Source organism: Gallinula chloropus (assembly GCF_964237585.1).
Source record: "Gallinula chloropus genome assembly, chromosome: 19".
Classification (NCBI taxonomy): domain Eukaryota; kingdom Metazoa; phylum Chordata; class Aves; order Gruiformes; family Rallidae; genus Gallinula; species Gallinula chloropus.
This window is the reverse complement of record NC_140104.1, coordinates 13,546,001-13,563,503: the sequence shown is the minus strand read 5'-3', so window position 1 is coordinate 13,563,503 and position 17,503 is coordinate 13,546,001. Positions and strand designations below refer to the sequence as shown.

Here is a 17,503-nt window from a genome sequence, read left to right as displayed (position 1 = left end):
TGCCGTCCACCACATTGGTGTCTGTGAGCTGATGGACTGTACTGCCAGAGTGTGGCGCCGTTGCCGTTCCTGAACCAGGTCGCCATGCCTTACCAAAAGGCAACAGGTTATTAAACTGTGTCATGTTTAACCACTGTTTGTTGTCAGAGAAATCTGTGCCTGTGAGCACAGATGATGCCAGGAAAAGTGTTGGGATTCCAAGAAGGCCGGTGAGGGACATGCTGGGGTTGGGAAAGAGCAAAGCTCCAGACAGGGTTGGATCTGAAGAGACTGCTTTTCCTGCCTGTCCACATCTCCTTAGGAGACCTCTGGACCAGCACCCATTGCAGCATGCTGCTGAACTTTCTTCCATGATCTGAGATATGACAGAAACATTTTTTCCTATGAAAAAATCCTCCATTGTGAAACTCTTTTGAAATTTTCATCACTCAAATAAAACCTCTCCAATTAGTTATACAAGGTCTATTTGTTTAAAGGAAATGACTTGAAGAGCCACGCTTGTAAGGGATTTTAGTGTGATTAATGAGCCCCATGGTGTCTTTTCTTCTGAGTCCACTGACCTCAGATACCAAGAGGAGAGTGATGAAATCTCTCAAGAAGTTAAGTCAGGAGTAATGCCCAAAGTGCCTTGAAACATTTACAGGCCCTGCTGGGAGCCATTACTGACAAAATCTCCTCATTGGCTTCTTAGAGCAGACAACTGGAGGCCATGAGGACAAACACAGGCAAAGCACAGGCAGCTCTGATGCTGAGGACACCCTGGCTTGGTCTGATGAAGCAGAAATGGAAAGTGCTGGCCCCAGTCCCTGGGCAAGGAGATCCTGACCCTCACCTAGTTCTCAGGGCTCTTCCTTAGGATGTGGGGTGTGATGCCAAGGGAAGGACAGGGGTATGATACATGGAGTACTCCCCTGTGCTGGGTGCAAGGAGGCAATGATACTCCATGGCTGTAAGGACAATGTGTCTCCTCTGAGGCCTCTGTGGCAGGGGTATCAGCTCTAGTCAAGGAGTCAAAGACCTGGCTGCCACCCTTGTCCATCTGCACCACAGCCCATGCCACACTGCCCCACACCTGTATTGTTTCCCTGCAGGCTGCAGGCACCCAACCCCCTTCCCCACCTTGATCTCACTCCATGATGTCCCTGCCTGTTCTGCTGTCTTTCCCTCCTCACCAGCAGTTCCCACAAACACAAAGCCACCAGCTCATCCACACTTCCTCTGAGTGACTTTTAGCACCACAGCACTGCCCTCAGAATGACATTTCTTTATCCTCCTGTCCACTCTGACCTTCAAAGCTGCAGTTGCACCTTGACTTCCTTTCTTACGTTCTTTCCTTGTAGCACAAAGAGGGTTTCCCTCAGGCTCCCCTTCCCCAGGCCAGAGAATCCCAGGTCTCTCAGCCTCTCCACACGAGACCCCTAACTGTATCTTGGCAGACTTTCTCTGCCCATGTGACAGTTCCTCCCCATTCCTCCAGACTGGGGAGCCCCACACTGGGACTGACTCCAGAGGTGGCCTCACCAATGCAGAGTTCAGATGGACCAGAAGGGCCCTTATCTGCGTGGCCACGCTCCTCCCAGTGTAGTTCAATGTGCTCATGGCCAGATTCCAGTTCAGCACCTCTGACTGCTATGGCGTCCCTTGGAATGAGCAAATTCTTCCCCTTGTGGCCGGTTCTCTACCCATCATGTCAGAGCTGCCTTCATATGTGGGTGTTGTGCTGGAACCTTTCACCATGGTTTGGCCCCAGCCTAGAGTGGAGCACCACACAGCTGGTCTCTGTCTCTACGTGGTTGTGTATGTTGGGGGGGAAGTGAGAAGATGTAAGAAGCCATGCAGACACAAAGGCCAGGTAAGAAGGACTGTAGGGGGGAAATGAGGTGGTCCAGGTGCCAGAGAGAGAGATTCCCCTGCAGCCTGTGGAGAAGATCATGGTGAAGCAGACCTTCCCCCTGCAGCCCATGGATAAGGAAAGGACCAGAGACCATCTACGGCCTATGAAGAGACTGACCCATGCCACAGCACGTTTGCTGGGGGACTTGTGACTCTGTGGGGGACCAGCCTGGAGCAGTCTGAGCCCAAAGGTGAGCACCCCATGGAAGGGAGCTGTGCTGAGGCAACTGGTGAGGAGATGACTCCCCGATAGAGAGGACTCACATTGGAGAAGTTCATGGAGGACTGTCTGCCATGGGTGGGACCCCACGGTGCCGCAGGGAAAGGGGGTGTGGAATCCCCTCCCAAGCTAAGAAGGAAAACAACTCAGGGGGAACAGACTGAAAACCCCCTCCCCATTCCCTGCCCTTCTTCATGCTGCTATGGGGGGAAGAAGGGAGTGAATTTCTGATTAAAGTAAAGTCTGCTAAGAGGGGAGGGATGGGGGGAAGTAGAGGTGGTTTAAGATCTGGAGAAGGAAAGCAGCTTGTGAGGAACTGACGAAAACCCCACTCCCCCATTCCCTGCCCCTCCCCCTGCCATGGTGGTGGGGAAGAAGGGAGAAAAATCGGGAATAAAATGAAGTCTGTTAAGAAGGGAGGGGTGGGGGAAGGTGCTTTAAGACCTGGCCTCACTTCTTATTACCTGACTCTGGTGTTGCTGGGTGTGTGATGTAGTTTTAATAAATGAGTTTCCTTTATTCCATGTTGAGTCTGTTTTGCCCATGACACTGATTGCAGAGTGATCTCTCCCTGGCCTTATCTCGAATCCTAAACATCCCAATATCTATGTTATCCCCTTTCCGGCTGAAAAGGGGAGTGATAGAGCAGCTTTGGTGGGCATTTGGCCTCTAGCCTGGGTCAAACCTCCTCAGCCTGAAACCTCCACAGATAGCCCAGTAGCAGCCCCAGTAGCCTTGGAGCTCACAGCTTTCAAAGATAATGGGTTGGTCCTAACTGTGCCTGATGTAATTTCCACCTCTACCAGCATCCAGCTTTGAAGCTAAACCTACAGCAATAAATACCCCCCCCCCCCCAAAAAAAAAAAAAATAATTGAGGAATGAAAGATGTTCCTGCCCTGAAACCTCAGTAGGTAGCCCACTAACAGCTCCAGTAACCTTGAGACTCAGGTCTTTCCTTACCAAGATAATGGTCCCAACAGTGCCCAATGTCATTTTCAGGCTCTACCAGCATCTGTTGTCAGAAATGCTAAACGTTCAGCAGTAGCTCACAAATAAAAGACTCAAAGGATGAATGATGTTCCTGGCCTGAAACCTGACTAGGTAGCCCTCTGGAAGCCCCAGTGCCCTTGGGGATCAGGGCTTTCCTTTCCAAAAGAACAGTTGTAACAGGGCCTGACATCATTTTCTGGCTCTAACAGTATCCACCTTCAAAAATGCTGAATGTCTAGCTATAGCTGCCAATCAAAAGGTACAAGGGAATAAAGATATTCTTGGCCAGAAACCTCTCCAGGTAGCCCAAAAGACACCCCAGTAACGTTGGTGCTCAGGGCTTTTATAGACAATGGAACAGTCATAACTTTGCAAGACATCAGTTTTCAGTTCTACCAGCTTCTAGTTTTGAAACTTCTAAATGTCCAGCAATAGCTCCCAAACAAAAGTTGCAAGGACCCAGTAATTTTCCTTTCCTGGCCTGAAACCTCCCAAGGTAGCACACTAGCACGCCCAGTAACCTTGGGGCTCAGGGCTGTCATAGATAATGCAATCATCCTAACAGGTCCTGATGTCATTTTCCAGCTCTACCAGTGATCACATTTGGAGGTGCAAAACATACAGCAATCCATCCAAAACAGAAGGTGTGACGGATGAAAGATGTTTGTGGTGTTAAACCTCTCCAGGTAGCACAGTAGCAGCCTCATTAACTTGGGGGTCAGGGCTTTCATAGCCATGGGAGTGGACATATTTCTGCCTGACGACATGTTCCGGCTTTAACGGTGTCCACCTTGGAAACTGGTAAATATCCAGCAATAGCTCCCAAGCACAGGGGCAAGGGCAGAAAAATGTTCCTGGTCTGAAACCTCTCCAGGAAGCACACTGGCAGCCCCAGTAAGTTTGGATCTCAGGGCTTTAATTTCCAAGGGTCAGTCCTAAAAGTACCTGACATCATTGTTGGACTCCAGCAGTGTCCAACTTCAACCATGTTAAACATCGAGTAATAGGACACAAAAAGAAGTTGTAAAAGATAAAAGATGTTCCTGCCTGAAACCTCATGAGGGAGAGGACCAGAAGACCCAGTAACCTTGGGGGTCAGGACTTTCCTTGCCAAGGGAACAGTCCTAAAAGTGTCTGACGTCATGTTTCTGGCACTACCAGCATCCACCTTTGAACATGCTGAATGTCCAGCAATATATTCCAAACAAGAGCTGCAAGGGATGAAAGATGTTCCTGGCGTAAAACCTCCACAGGGAGAGGCGAGCAGCCCCAGTAAGCTTGAGGCTCAGGGCATTCCTTGCCACAGGAATAGTCCTAACAATGTCTGATGTCATTTTTCATCTCTACCTTCTTCGAACATGCTGAACGTCCAGCAGTTCTGACCCAGGTTCTTTAGCACCTATTGCTGTCATTTTGCTAAAGGCACCACAATTTGGGGAGCCATCTGTAAGTACACGTGAAGCAGATCTATGGAGGCTGAATGATCCTGGCCTGAAACCTCCCCAGGTAGCCCGCAAGCAGCCCTGGTAACCTTGGGGTTAAGGGCATTCCTAGCAACGAGAATGGTCCTGTAATACCACACATCATATTCTGGCTCTGCCAGCATCCCCATTCAAAAATGCTAAATGTCCAGCAACTGTTCCCAAACATAAGGTTTGAGAGCTGATATATATTTGGGAGCCTGAAACCTCCCCAGGTAACCCAAAAGAAGCCCCAGCAACTCTGGGGCTCAGAGCTTTCGTAGCTAAGGGAACAATCCTAAAAATGCCTGGCTTCATTTTCAAGCTCTACAAGCACCCACCTTTGAAACTGATAAACATCCAGGAACAGCTCCCAAACAAGTTGGTGTCAGGGTTGAAATAGTTTTGTGACCTAAAACCTCCCCAGGTAGTAGACCAGCAGTACAACAAATCTTGAGTTTCAGGCCACTCCTAGCCAAGGCAACAGTCCTAACAGTGCCTGGCGTCATTTTCTGAGCTACCAGTTATAACCTTCAGAACTGCTAAACCTCCAGCAATAGATCTCAAAGAAAAGGAGCGAGGGCTTGAAGATATTCCTGGCCTGAACTCTCCCCAGGTGTCCCACTAGCAGCCCCTATGTACCTTCAGGCTCAGGGCATTTTTTCAAAGGAAACAGTCCTAACTGAAACAGAGAGAATTTTCCAGATCAAATATCCTAAATGTCCACCAATAGAATCACAGTAAAAGGTGTGAGGGCTGAAAGATCTTCCTGGCATGAAACCTCTTCAGGTATCATATGAGAACGCCAGAACCTGGGGGCTCAGGGCATTCCTTGCCAAGGGAATGGTTCTAACATTGCCTGATGTCATTTTCGGGCTCTACAAATGACCATTTTCAAAACTAAAAAAATGACCAGATATAGCTCCCCAAACAAAAGGTGTGAGGTCCAAAAGATGTTCCTGGCCTTAAACCTCCACAGGTAGCCCACAAAACACCCAAAAACTAAACAGGGACTAAATAGAAGTAGGCCAGTCTCCCTGGGGTAGGCATCTGAGCATGTGAGGCTGAGGATTTGGGGGATTGCAAAGAAGAACTGGTCAACAGCATTGCCCTTGCAGAGGGGTAGGGAACATGTACTGGCTGTGTGCAGCACAGCACTGAGAAACCCGCTGCAGCTCCCGTGTGTCTGCAAAGGGCAGGAGGAGGAAGTGGTGAATGAAGCTGCCATGGGACATTCTCTGCCTCTTTGCATGGAGCCCTGTGCAAGGAGAACAAGGCAGTGAGAACTTGGGGCACTCTTCAATGAGCAAAATGTTCTCATTGGAGACTCAAGGACTGCCTCTCTCTGTTCTATTAGACACCGGAAAGGTCCTTTTTGGGAGGTGCAATTCCTGCTGCCTGAGGGGGCTCTGATGGGAGCTCTCCAGCTGTCAGTTTGTCCTTGCAGCAGCAGGTTTATCTTTTTTGACATATATGATCTTTTCTGTATGGTGGTTCCCACTTCCCCCAACTGCAGAGCAGAGCTTTGTAGATTTCTTTTTCCTGATTTTGTTCTTGTGACACACCAAGAAATGCCCAACTGCTCACCTGAATCACTTCCTTTCACAGGGGGAGTCATCTCCCTGTCCCTGCCTCTGGGTTCTGTCTCATGGGGAGACAAGGAAAGGTGATTGTCCTGCCCAGCTCTGGTTTGATCAGTAGAAACGACTCTGCTGGACAGAAGGATTTCTCACCAGACAAGGGAGAGAATGTCAGAGATGAGATCATAGAACGATCCCCATGAGACCTGAGACACCAGGAGGGAGCCTACAAGAACTGGTCTTCTCCTGCTGAGCTGGGCCAGGCCTTTGGGATGGAGGGAGCTCATGGCAACCCATCAGTGCTGCAGAGAGACAGCTCTGGCCAGGAGCAGCTCCTCTGCCAAGCACACAGGGCTGGAGACACTGCCTGTAGGCACTGAGGGGAGATCTGTGAGGCTGAGAGAGCTGATGAATGCTGAGAGCTCACTGGAGGACAGAGGTAAACAGATTTGCTTTGAATTATCTGCGCTTGTAGACTGCGTGGGAAGTGGGAGCTGAGCTTTTCTTGATAACTTTGGGGGCAGTGCAAACTCATTGGTCATTAGGACTTGTCAGAGCATCTCCTGAGCCCTGCACACACAGAGGTTCCCCGGGGCAGTGCCCTGATGCCAGGAGGGGTCTGCAGAGCTGAGCTGAGCACAGGACAGGTTGAATGAGATCTGTGAGCACAGAGCAGGAGTTGACATGGGCAAACAGAAGCAGCTGCAGGAACAGGTCACGACAGCAGAGTCATTTTCAGGGAGGGAGAAGTAGCTGCTCCCAAACATGCCATGGAAGTGGACATCTGGTACTTCTCTGACATCCCCCATAGTGCCAACACTGATGTTCTGCAGGGAAACACAGGGTGTGATCAGAGAGTGTACAACACAGGGCAGTTAAAACCAGGGCTGATGATGGACAGAGCAGCTCTCCCCACACTGCACTCAGGGGAAGGTTTCACTGGCACTGCAGCAGCAATGTCACTCTTCAGGTACATGCAGGAGAAAACCAAAGCTCCAAAGCTCTGCTCTGCTCTGGGGTGACATTTGAGTGACAGTGCTGAAAAGCTCATTCCTATCCACAGGGGATTTAGTCTGAGATCACACCATCCTTCTATTTACTGACTGCTGCCAGGCAGGACTGAGTTCTTGAGAACCACAGCTGACCCTCCTCCCAGCAGTGGCACGCTCAAGCCAGCACAAAGCAGATCTCCCAAAAGGGACCTACCAAAAGCCTTCCTGGATCCAGAGAGTCAATGGGAATTGGAAGAGGTTTTTCCTCATAGAAGAGTTGCCTAACTTCTCACTGCTTTTTTCTCCTCAGAGAGGTCTCCACACATGAGGGCAGCAGATGTCCAACAGCAGCTCCATCAGCCACTTCCTCCTCCTGCCCTTTGCAGATACACGGGAGCTGCAGCTCCTACACTTCTGCCTCTTCCTGGGCATCTACCTGGCTGCCCTCCTGGGCAATGGCCTCATCATCACCACAATAGCCTGTGACCACCACCTCCACACACCCATGTACTTCTTCCTCCTCAACCTCTCTGTTACTGACCTTGGCTGCATCTCCACCACTGTTCCCAAATCCATGACCAATTCCTTGTGGGACACCAGGGCCATTTCCTACACAGGATGTGTCGCTCAATTCTTCTTATTATTTTGATCGCAACAGAGTACTGTCTCCTCACTGTCATGGCCTATGACCGCTACGTTGCCATCTGCCACCCCCTGCACTACGGGACCCTCCTGGGCAGCAGAGCTTGTGTTCTCATGGCAACAGCTGCCTGGGCCACTGGGTTTCTTCATGCTGTGCTGCACACAGCCAATACATTTTCACTGCCCCTGTGCCATGGCAATGCTGTTGACCAGTTCTTCTGTGAAATCCCCCAGATCCTCAAGCTCTCCTGCTCAGACACGTACCTCAGGGAAATTGGAGTCGTTGTGGTTAGTCTCTCTTTGGCTATTGGATGTTTTGTGTTCATTGTGGTGTCCTATGTGCAGATCTTCAGGGCTGTGCTGAGGATCCCCTCGCAGCAGGGACAGCACAAAGCCTTTTCCACCTGCCTCCCTCATCTGGCCATTGTCTCGCTGTTTATCATCAATGGTGTGTTCTCCTACCTGAAGCCCCCCTCCATCTCCTCCCTAGTTCTGGACCTGGTAGTGTCATTTCTTTACTCAGTGGTTCCTCCAGCAGTGAACCCCCTCATCTACAGCATGAGGAACCAGGAGCTCAAGGATGCCATGTGGAAACTGATGAATAGATTTTTCTAAGCAGCAATGAACTGCTCGTCTTCTTCTACATATCACTGACCAAGAAACACTTGTTAGGACCAGCCTCTATTTAGAAGGTTTCAATTCTTTCAGTATTTTTTCCTCTTAGAGTGTCTAAGGTATAACAACATGGTGCACATTCATCCTATTCCTAACACAGTATCTCTAGGTCTTCTTTCATCCAGACACCATGAAATGACAAAGTATGCACACTTTGCAGCATGTCTGCCTCCAAAGGGCCACAATTTTTCCTTCCTTGTTTTTTGGGTATATTTAAACAATTTTACAAGCACCTCTTCATCTCCTGAATCACTCGTCTGCTTGTCTGGAATGGCAATGCTTTCCCACCAGGACTGAATGGGAATTGCCAGGATTGGTACCCAGGACAGCAGAAGAAATACTCGTTTTTCCCGGTACCTGTCTTATCACTAGTCTGTCTCTTTCATCTCCCTGATCATTCAGGTGTTTCCACCTCTCCTGATGCAGCTGACTAGATGGACATATCCTTGCTGAATTCCACCTCTGCTCCTCTTTGGTCATTCAGTTGCTGCTCAGTCTCTTGTTCCTGCTTTGAGACTCTGAGAGTTGGAAAACATCCCATCTTTCAGCAGTCTAATGAACTGTTCTGTCAAGAGGTCAGTGTGTTGATAAGTGACCTTTCTATGTACCAGATTAAATCTGTTCTGGGAGAGAATCTCCTCTGAAAGCTGACCCCCTTCACACGCTGCTTGGCCGTAGCAGGCAGCTGAGCAGAGAGATTTCATGGTTATTAAACTGTATCATGTTTAACTGCTGTTTGTTGTCAGAGAAATCTGTCTGTGCCTGTGAGCACAGATGATGCCAGGAAAAGTGTTGGGAGTCCCAGGAGGCCAGTGAGGGAACTGCTGGGCTTGGGAAAGAGCAAGGTTCTCCATGCAGGGCTGGATCTGAAGAGACTGCTTTTCCTGCCTGTCCAGATCTCCTTAGGAGACCTCTGGACCAGCACCCATTGCAGCATGCTGCTGAAATTTCTTCCATGATCTGAGATATGACAGAAACATTTTTTCCTATGAAAAAATTCTCCATTGTCAAACTCCTTTGAAATTTTCATCACTCAAATAAAACCTCTCCAATTAGTTATACAGGTCTTATTGTTTTCTTAAAGACATTGACTGAAAGAGCCATGCTTGTAAGGGCTTTCTGTATGCTTAATAGGCCCCATGGTGTGTTTTCTTCTGAGTCCACAGACCTCAGGTACTAAGAGGAGAGTGATGAAACCTCTCAAGGAGTAATGCCCAAAGTACCTTGATGTATCAACAGACCCCACTGACAGCCATTACTGACAAAGCCTCCCCATGGGCTCCTTAGACCTGAGAACTGGAGGCCATGAGGACAAACAGAGGCAAAGCACAGGCAGCTCTGATTCTGAGGACACCAATCTTGGTCTGATGAAGCAGAAATGCCAAGCACTGACCCCCAGGTACTGAGCATGGAGATCCTGACCCTAATCTCTCTCTCAGGGGTCCTCCATGGGATGTGGGGAGTGTGACACCAAGGGAAGGACAGGGGTAGGACACATGGAGGCTTCCCCTGTGGTGGGTGCAAGAGGGCAACAATGTTCTCTGGATGTGAGGACGATGTGTCTTCTCTGAGGCCTCTGTGGCAGGGACATCACTCATAGCCACAGGGGCAAAGACTCATTTCTATCAAGGCCTTTCAGCCTGGCTGACACCCTTGGCCATCTGCACCACAGCCCATCCCACACTGCTCCATGACTGTGCCTGTTTCCCCATACACTGCAGGCACCCAACACCCTTCATCTTGACCTCACCCCATGATGTCCCTGCCTGTACTGCTGTCTCTCCCTCCCCACCAGCTCTTCCCACAAACACAAAGCCACCAGCTCATCCACACTTCCTCAGAGTGTCTTTTCACACCACAGCACTATCTATCCTCAGTGACATTTCTTTATCCTCACATCCACTCTGACTTCCTTTCCTATGTTCTTTCCATGCAGTGCAAAGAGGGCTTCCCTCAGCCTCACCTTCCCCAAGCTAAAGAAGTCTGGGTCTCTCAGCCTCTCTGGACAACCTACCTACTATCACAGAACTTCTAACCCCATCTTGAAAGAGTTTCTCTGACCACATGAGAGTTCCTTTCCATTCCACCAGACCAGGGAGCCCCTCCCTGGGACTGACTGCTCCAGAGGTGGCCTCAGTAGTGCAGATAGACCGTAAGTATTATTGTCTGTGTAGCCACACTCCTCCCAGTGCAGCCCAATGTGCTCATGGCCAGATTGCTGTTCAGCACCTCTGACTGCTACAGTATCCCCTGGAATGCCCAAATTCTTCTCCATTTGCCATGCCTGAGCTGCCTTGATGTGCAGGTGTTGTGGTGGAACTTTTTGTTATGGTTTCACCTGAGCCAAGAGCCGAGCACCACACAGCCGCGCTCTCGCTCTCTCTCTAAGAGGGTGTTTGTGGTGAGGGCAGGTTGGGCTAATTTAACCACAAAATGTAGGGGCCACCAGCGTGGGAATTATTTCCACCCCAGCCAAAAGATGATCAGGAGGAGAAATCTTGATGTTCCAGTTCATCAAATCCCAGAGTTTCTCAGGGTGTGTTTGAAGTGAAGCTGCATTTTCCTATCGGTTCACATGTGCTTGCAGATGGCTCTTCAAACTCGTGGTGCCTTTAACAAAATTACAGCAAGAGGTGTAGGTTAGGGTACAGCCCGAAATATACTTCAGACATTGTTAGGACCGTTCTTGTGGCTGGGAATACCCTGAGCTCCAAGCTCAACGGTCCTCTTAGTGAGGTACCTGTGGAGGTTTCTTGCCAGGAACATCTTAGATCCCTCACACCTTCTGGCTGTGTGCCATTACTCTAAGTTTTTCATGCTCAAAGGTGGACACTGGTAGAATCTGAAAATGACGTCAGGTGCTTTTAGGACCGACCCTTGGCAAGGAAAGCCGTGAGGCCCGAAGTCACTGGGGTGCCAGTGTGCTACCTGGGGAGGTTTCATGCCAGGAACATCTTTCATCCCTCACACCTTTTGCTTGGGACATACTGCTGGGTGTTGAACAGGTTGAAAGGTGGGCGCTGGTGTAGCTGGAAAGTACAGCACCGTATTAGTGCCCTAAACCTCCCCTTTTCCACCCCTCAGATTCCCTCATATCCACCCCTAGCACCCCCCTAAAACATACCCACACCCCCTGCCAGCACCCCTTGTGTCCCCTCAGCACCCCCATTGACTCCCGACAGGCCCTTTTCACCATCAAATTCTCTAAATCCCCCCAGCACACCCCAGCACCCACCTAAGAACACCCCCCACACACACTCCATTCCAGCACCCATGGGTGCCTCCCCCTCCTCAAACCCCCCCTTAACCCTCCCATCCTACATTTTATACCTCCCCAGCACCATATTACCCCCATCAAAGTCCCTCATTCCCCCCCCATATCCCTCCAAGGACAGCCCCAACAACATCCCCACACCTTCTCCAGCATCCATGGGAGCCCTGGTATGCTCTTTAAAACCCCTCCAGCCTCCTAACTCCACCTAGCACATCTGGTGGACCTCCAACACCCCCATACTCTCCAACCCCTCATTTTATCTTTTGAAATAACCCCATATCTTTCCCCAGCACCACCATATGCCCCCCTCAACCCCCCCCCAGCCACCTATGGGTTCCTCCCCATACCATTAAAGCCATCACCCAGACTACCCTGACCCCCCCAAGTACTCCTGGATTCCCCCCCCCCCCCCCCCATAACGCCCAGCATCCCACCCCCCAAAACTCCTCCCATATACCCCCCCAGCACCAATAGATTCCCTCACCACCACATAAACCCTCCAAGCAAACCTTAATCCCCCAGAAACCTCTATACAACCAGCATGATACTACTCCCCCAACCCCCCACCTTTTACCCTCCAAATCCCAACATATCTCCCCCCAGCACCCCACTAAATCCCCTATGCCCACCCTAGCAACCATAAGAGCTCCCCTCTCTCCCCAGCACCTTCTTAACACCCCCCAAAATGTTTTATACTCCAGCACTGTATTACCTACACAACCCTCTATCCCACTCTACTCAGCACTTGCCAGGCCATGCCTGGAATACTGGGTGCAGTTATGGCCAGTTCAGAAAAGGTCCAGAGAAAGCCCAAAAAGAGGACAAGGGGCCTGGGAAGCCTGCCATCTGAGGAAAGGCTGAGGGAGCTGGGTTTGTTCAGCCTTCAGAACAAAAAGGCTGAGAGGAGACCTTATCAATGGGTCCCAGTATTAAAAGGCTGTCTACAAAGAAGGGAGAGACTCCTGTGTTTCAAGGAGTCATATGAAATAGCTGAGGAATAATGGGTGCAAGTTCCTCCTGGAGAGGTTCCCACAGGACACACTGCTGTCCCAATAAACTGTCCTTATCCCAACACACATGGTTTGGGGGGTTTTGGTTTCCTTTTTTCTCCCTTCCACTCGCCCATAAACACCACCCCCCCCCGACCAAATACCCAAGACAGAGAACAGCGGCCTATTGCTCACTCTCAGCTGGGGTGAAACCAGGAGAAAAGGTTCCAGCACAACCCCTGCACATCAGTGCAGGCTCAGACATGATGGGTGGAGAAACCGCCACAGGGAGAAGAATTTGGGCATTCCAGGGGATGAAATAGAAGTCAGAGGTGCTGAACAGGAATTTGGCTATGATCACATTGGGCTGCACTAGGAGGAGTCTGGCTACGCAGACAAGGGCCCTTACAGGCCACCAGAATGCAGCACTGGTGAGGCCACTTCTGGAGTAGTCAGTCCCAGGGTGGGGCTCCCCAGTCTGGAGAAATGGGGAGGAACACTCGTGTGGGCAGTAAAAGTCTGCCTAGTTACAATTAGGGGTCTTGTGTGCAGGGGCTGAGTGACCATTGCTTCTTGAGGTCAGGGAAGGGGACACTAAAGGAAACCCTGTCTGTGGTATGTGGAAAGAACATAGGATATCAAATACACAGAAACTGCAGCTTTGAAGGTCAGGGTGGACGTGAGGATAAAGAAATGTCACTCTGAAGGTAGTTCTGTGGTGCGAGAAGTCACTCAGAGAAACTGTGGATGAGCTGGTGGCTTTGTGCTTAGAGAAACCGCTGATGAAGACGGAGAAACAGCAGCACAGCAAGGGACATCATAGGGTGAGAATGAGGGTGGGAAGGACAATGCTTGCCTGCAGCTTGCAGGGAAACAAGTATAGCCTAAGGGCAGTGTGAGATGGGCTGTGCTGCAGTTGGCCAATGGTGCCAGCCAGGCTAAAAAGGGCCCGATAGAAATGAAGTCTCTTCCCCCTTGTCTATGGCTGATGACCCTGCCACAGAGGCCTCAGAGGACACACATTGTCCTCATGGCCACGGAGCATAGTTATATCCTTGAACCGACCCCATGGGAAGACACCATGTGTCATACCCCTGTCCTTCCCTTGGCCTCACACTACCCACATCCCATGGAAGATCCCTGAGACACAGGTGAGGGTCAGGATCTCCCTGCCCAGGGGGTGGGGTCAGCGCTTGGCATTTCTGCTTCATCAGACCAAGCCAGGGTGTCCTCAGCATCAGAGCTGCTTGCGCTTTGCCTGTGTTTGTCCTCATGGCCTCCAATTCTCTGCTCTAACGAGTCCCTGGGGATGCTTTGTCAGGAATGGCTGCCAGTGGGGCCATTAATGCTTCAAGGTACTTTGGGCATAACTCCTGACTTGGACTTCTGCAGAAGTTTCTTCACTGCCCTCTTGGTATCTGAGGTCTCTGGACTCACCAGAGACACCATGGGGCTCATTAACATCCAGAAAACCCTTACAAGCATGGCTCTTCATGTAATTTTCTTAAAAAAATTAAGACTTGTATAAGGAATTGGAGAGGTTTTATTTGAGTGATGAAAAAAATCAAAGCAATCTCACAATAGAGGATTTTTTCATAGGAAAAAATGTTTCTGTCATTTTTCAGTTCATGGAAGATGTTTTAGCAGCATTCTACAATGGATGTTTGTCCAGAGGTCTCCTAAAGTGTTCTGGACATCCAACCCTGGAAGGAGACCCTTGCTCTTTCCCAACCCCAGCAGTTCCCTCACTGGCCTCCTGAGACTCCCAACACTTTTTCTGGCATCATCTGTGCTCACAGGCACAGACAGATTTCTCTGACAACAAACAACAGTGAAACATGACACAGTTTAATAACCATGAAATTTCTCTCCTCAGCTGCCTGCTATGGCCAAGCAGCGTGTGAAGGGGGTCAGCTTTCAGAGGAGATTCTCTCCCAGAACAGTTTGAATCAGGTACATAGAAAGGTCACTTATCAACACACTGACCTTCTGACAGAACAGTTCATTGGACTTCTGAAAGATGGGACATTTTCCAATTCTCAGAGTCTCAAAGCAGGTACCGAGGCTGAGCAGCATCTGAATGACCGAATAGCAAGTGGAGGTGGAATGCAGTGAGGATATGTGCATCTAGTCTGCTGACAAGCTGTCCTTAGGCATGGCCACATGATCAGGAGAGGTGGAAACACCTGAATGATCAGGGAGATGAAAGAGCCAAACTAGTGGTACGACAGGTACAGGGGAAGGTGAGTATTTCTTCTGCTGCCCTAGGTACCAATACTGGCATTTCCCATTCTGTCCTGGTGGGAAAGCATTGCACTCCAGACAAGTAGACAAATGATTCAGTAGATGAAGAGGTGCTTGTAATTATTTTTAAATTAAAAAAAAAAAATACAAAGAAGGAAAAATTGTGTCCCTTTGGAGGCAGACATGCTGCAAAGTGTGGAGAGACCTAGAGATACTGCATTACGTATAGGATGAATGTGAACATTGTTATAACAGATTAGACAATTAAAGAGGAAAAAATACTAAAAATAATTAAAACCTGCTAAATAGAGACTGGTTCTAACATGAGTTTCATGGTCAGTGATATGCAAAAGACCACGAGCAGTTCATTGCTGCTTAGACACATCCAGTCATCAGTTTCCACATGGCATCCTTGAGCTCCTGGTTCCTCATGCTGTAGATGAGGGGGTTCACTGCTGGTGGAAACAATGAGTAAAGAAATGAAACTAACAGGTCCAAAAATGGTAAGGAGATGGAGGGGGGCTTCAGATGGGCAAACACGACAGTGGTGACAAACTGGGAGATAACAGCCAGGTGAGGGAGGCAGGTGGAAAAGGCTTTGTGCCGTCCCTGCTGCGAGGGGATCCTCAGCACAGCCCTGAAGATCTGCACATAGGATACCACAATGAACACAAAACAACCAAAAGTTAAACAGGCACTGACCATAATGACTCCATTTTGCCTGAGGTAGGCATCTGAGCAGGAGAGCTTGAGGATCTGGGGGATTTCACAGAAGAACTGCCCAACAGCATTGCCATGGCACAGGGGCAGTGAAAATGTATTGGCTGTGTGCAGCACAGCACTGAGAAACCCACTGCCCCAGGCAGCTGCTGCCATGTGGACACAAGCTCTGCTGCCCAGGAGGGTCCCGTAGTGCAGGGGGTGGCAGATGGCAACGTAGCGGTCATAGGCCATGACAGTGAGGAGATAGTACTCTGTTGCGATCAAAATAAGAAGAAGAAGAATTGAGCGACACATCCTGTGTAGGAAATGGCCCTGGTGTCCCACAAGGAATTGGCCATGGATTTGGGGATTATAGTTGAGATACAGCCAATGTCAATAACAGCGAGGTTGAGGAGGAAGAAGTACATGGGGGTGTGGAGGTGGTGGTCACAGGTTATTGTGGTGATGATGAGGCCATTGCTGAGCAGAGCAGCCAGGTAGATGCCCAGGAAGAGGTAGAAGTGCAGGAGCTGCAGCTCCCGTGTGTCTGCAAAGGGCAGGAGGAACTGGCTGATGGAGCTGCTATTGGACATCTGCTGCTGTCAACTGTGGAGACCTGTCAGAGGAGAAAAAGACACAGTGAGAAGTTAGGTGACTTTTCTTTGAGGAATACCAATTGCAACTCTCAGGGAAGCCCCTGATTGACTCTATTTAAGAGGTCTTTGTCAGGTCCCTTTTGGGAGATCTGCTTTTTACTGGCTTGAGTGTTCCACTGCTGGGAGAAGGGTCAGCTGTGGCTCTCGAGAACTCAGTCCTGCCTGGCAGCAGTCAGTAAATAGAAGGATGGTGTGATCTCAGACTAAATCCCCTGTGGATAGGAATGAGCTTTTCAGCACTGTCACTCAAATGTCACCCCAGGGCAGAGCAGAGCTTTGGAGCTTTGGTTTTCTCCTGCCTATACCTGAGAGAGTTTGTTCTGTCAGAACTCCCTGACCTTGCTGCTGCAGTGTCAGTGAAACCTTCCCCTGAGTGCAGTGTGGAGATCTGCTCTGTCCATCAGCCTTTCTCTCAGCTGCCCTGTGCTCTGTGAACACCCTGTTGGTCCCCTAGAAGAAACTGGATCTCAAAGAGCTGAGGATTCCAGTCTCGCAGGCAGAGCTCCAAAGCCCTCCTGCAGTCTTATCCTACCCAAGGAGGATCTCAGCTTCCTGCTCCCAGCCAGGTACACACAGGGCTCATTGCAGCTGCCCATATACAGTCCATGAGTGGTATAACCACGTCCTCGGCACAGATATGTCTTCTGCACGGGGCTCCTTTCTGGGGCACAAGAGTCCCTGGGAGAGCGGTGGCATTGTGGGAGGCAGCCTGCTGCCCAGCAGGAGCTGTAGGAATTCATGAGTTCTTCAGATGGGGGTCCTGAAGTGAGGGTCAGCTCAGTGCCAACCCCAAGATAAATGGAATTTCCCACAGCCCAAGATAATGGTGGGACAAAGGCAGCGAAGGACAGGAGGGGAAACAGCGAGAAATGCACCAGCCGAGGCTGGAAGGACACGGACAGACAGACAGGCACTCAAGGGTTTCTCCTCACTGGGGTTCAGGCTGGCAAGGAGAAGACTCAGCGTGAAAACCTGGAATTCTGTGTGCAGAGTCTGTGCTGGGTGGCAGGAATCAGGGACAAGTAAGGGAAAGTATCTGCACTGTGGGAGATGTCATGGAGGTACCAAATCCCCACTGCCAGGGCATTTCAGGGAGCAGATCCTTCTTTTTCTTCTGCCTGGAGCTGTCCCTGCAGCTGCCTTTCTTTGCCCATGTCACCTCCCGCTCTGTGCTCTCAGACCTCA

General features: G+C 50.0%; 2 pseudogenes across 2 annotated transcripts; one reads left to right on the top strand and one right to left on the bottom strand.

The window, feature by feature from the left end:
* The first annotated feature begins 7,473 nt into the window (after nucleotides 1–7,473).
* Nucleotides 7,474–8,393, top strand: LOC311199237 (olfactory receptor 14C36-like; annotated as a pseudogene). The gene has a single exon. The product of its transcript is annotated as an olfactory receptor 14C36-like (transcript).
* Nucleotides 8,394–15,335: 6,942 nt separating this feature from the next.
* Nucleotides 15,336–16,255, bottom strand: LOC311199236 (olfactory receptor 14A16-like; annotated as a pseudogene). Its single transcript has one exon. The product of its transcript is annotated as an olfactory receptor 14A16-like (transcript).
* Between the last annotated feature and the right edge of the window lie 1,248 nt (nucleotides 16,256–17,503).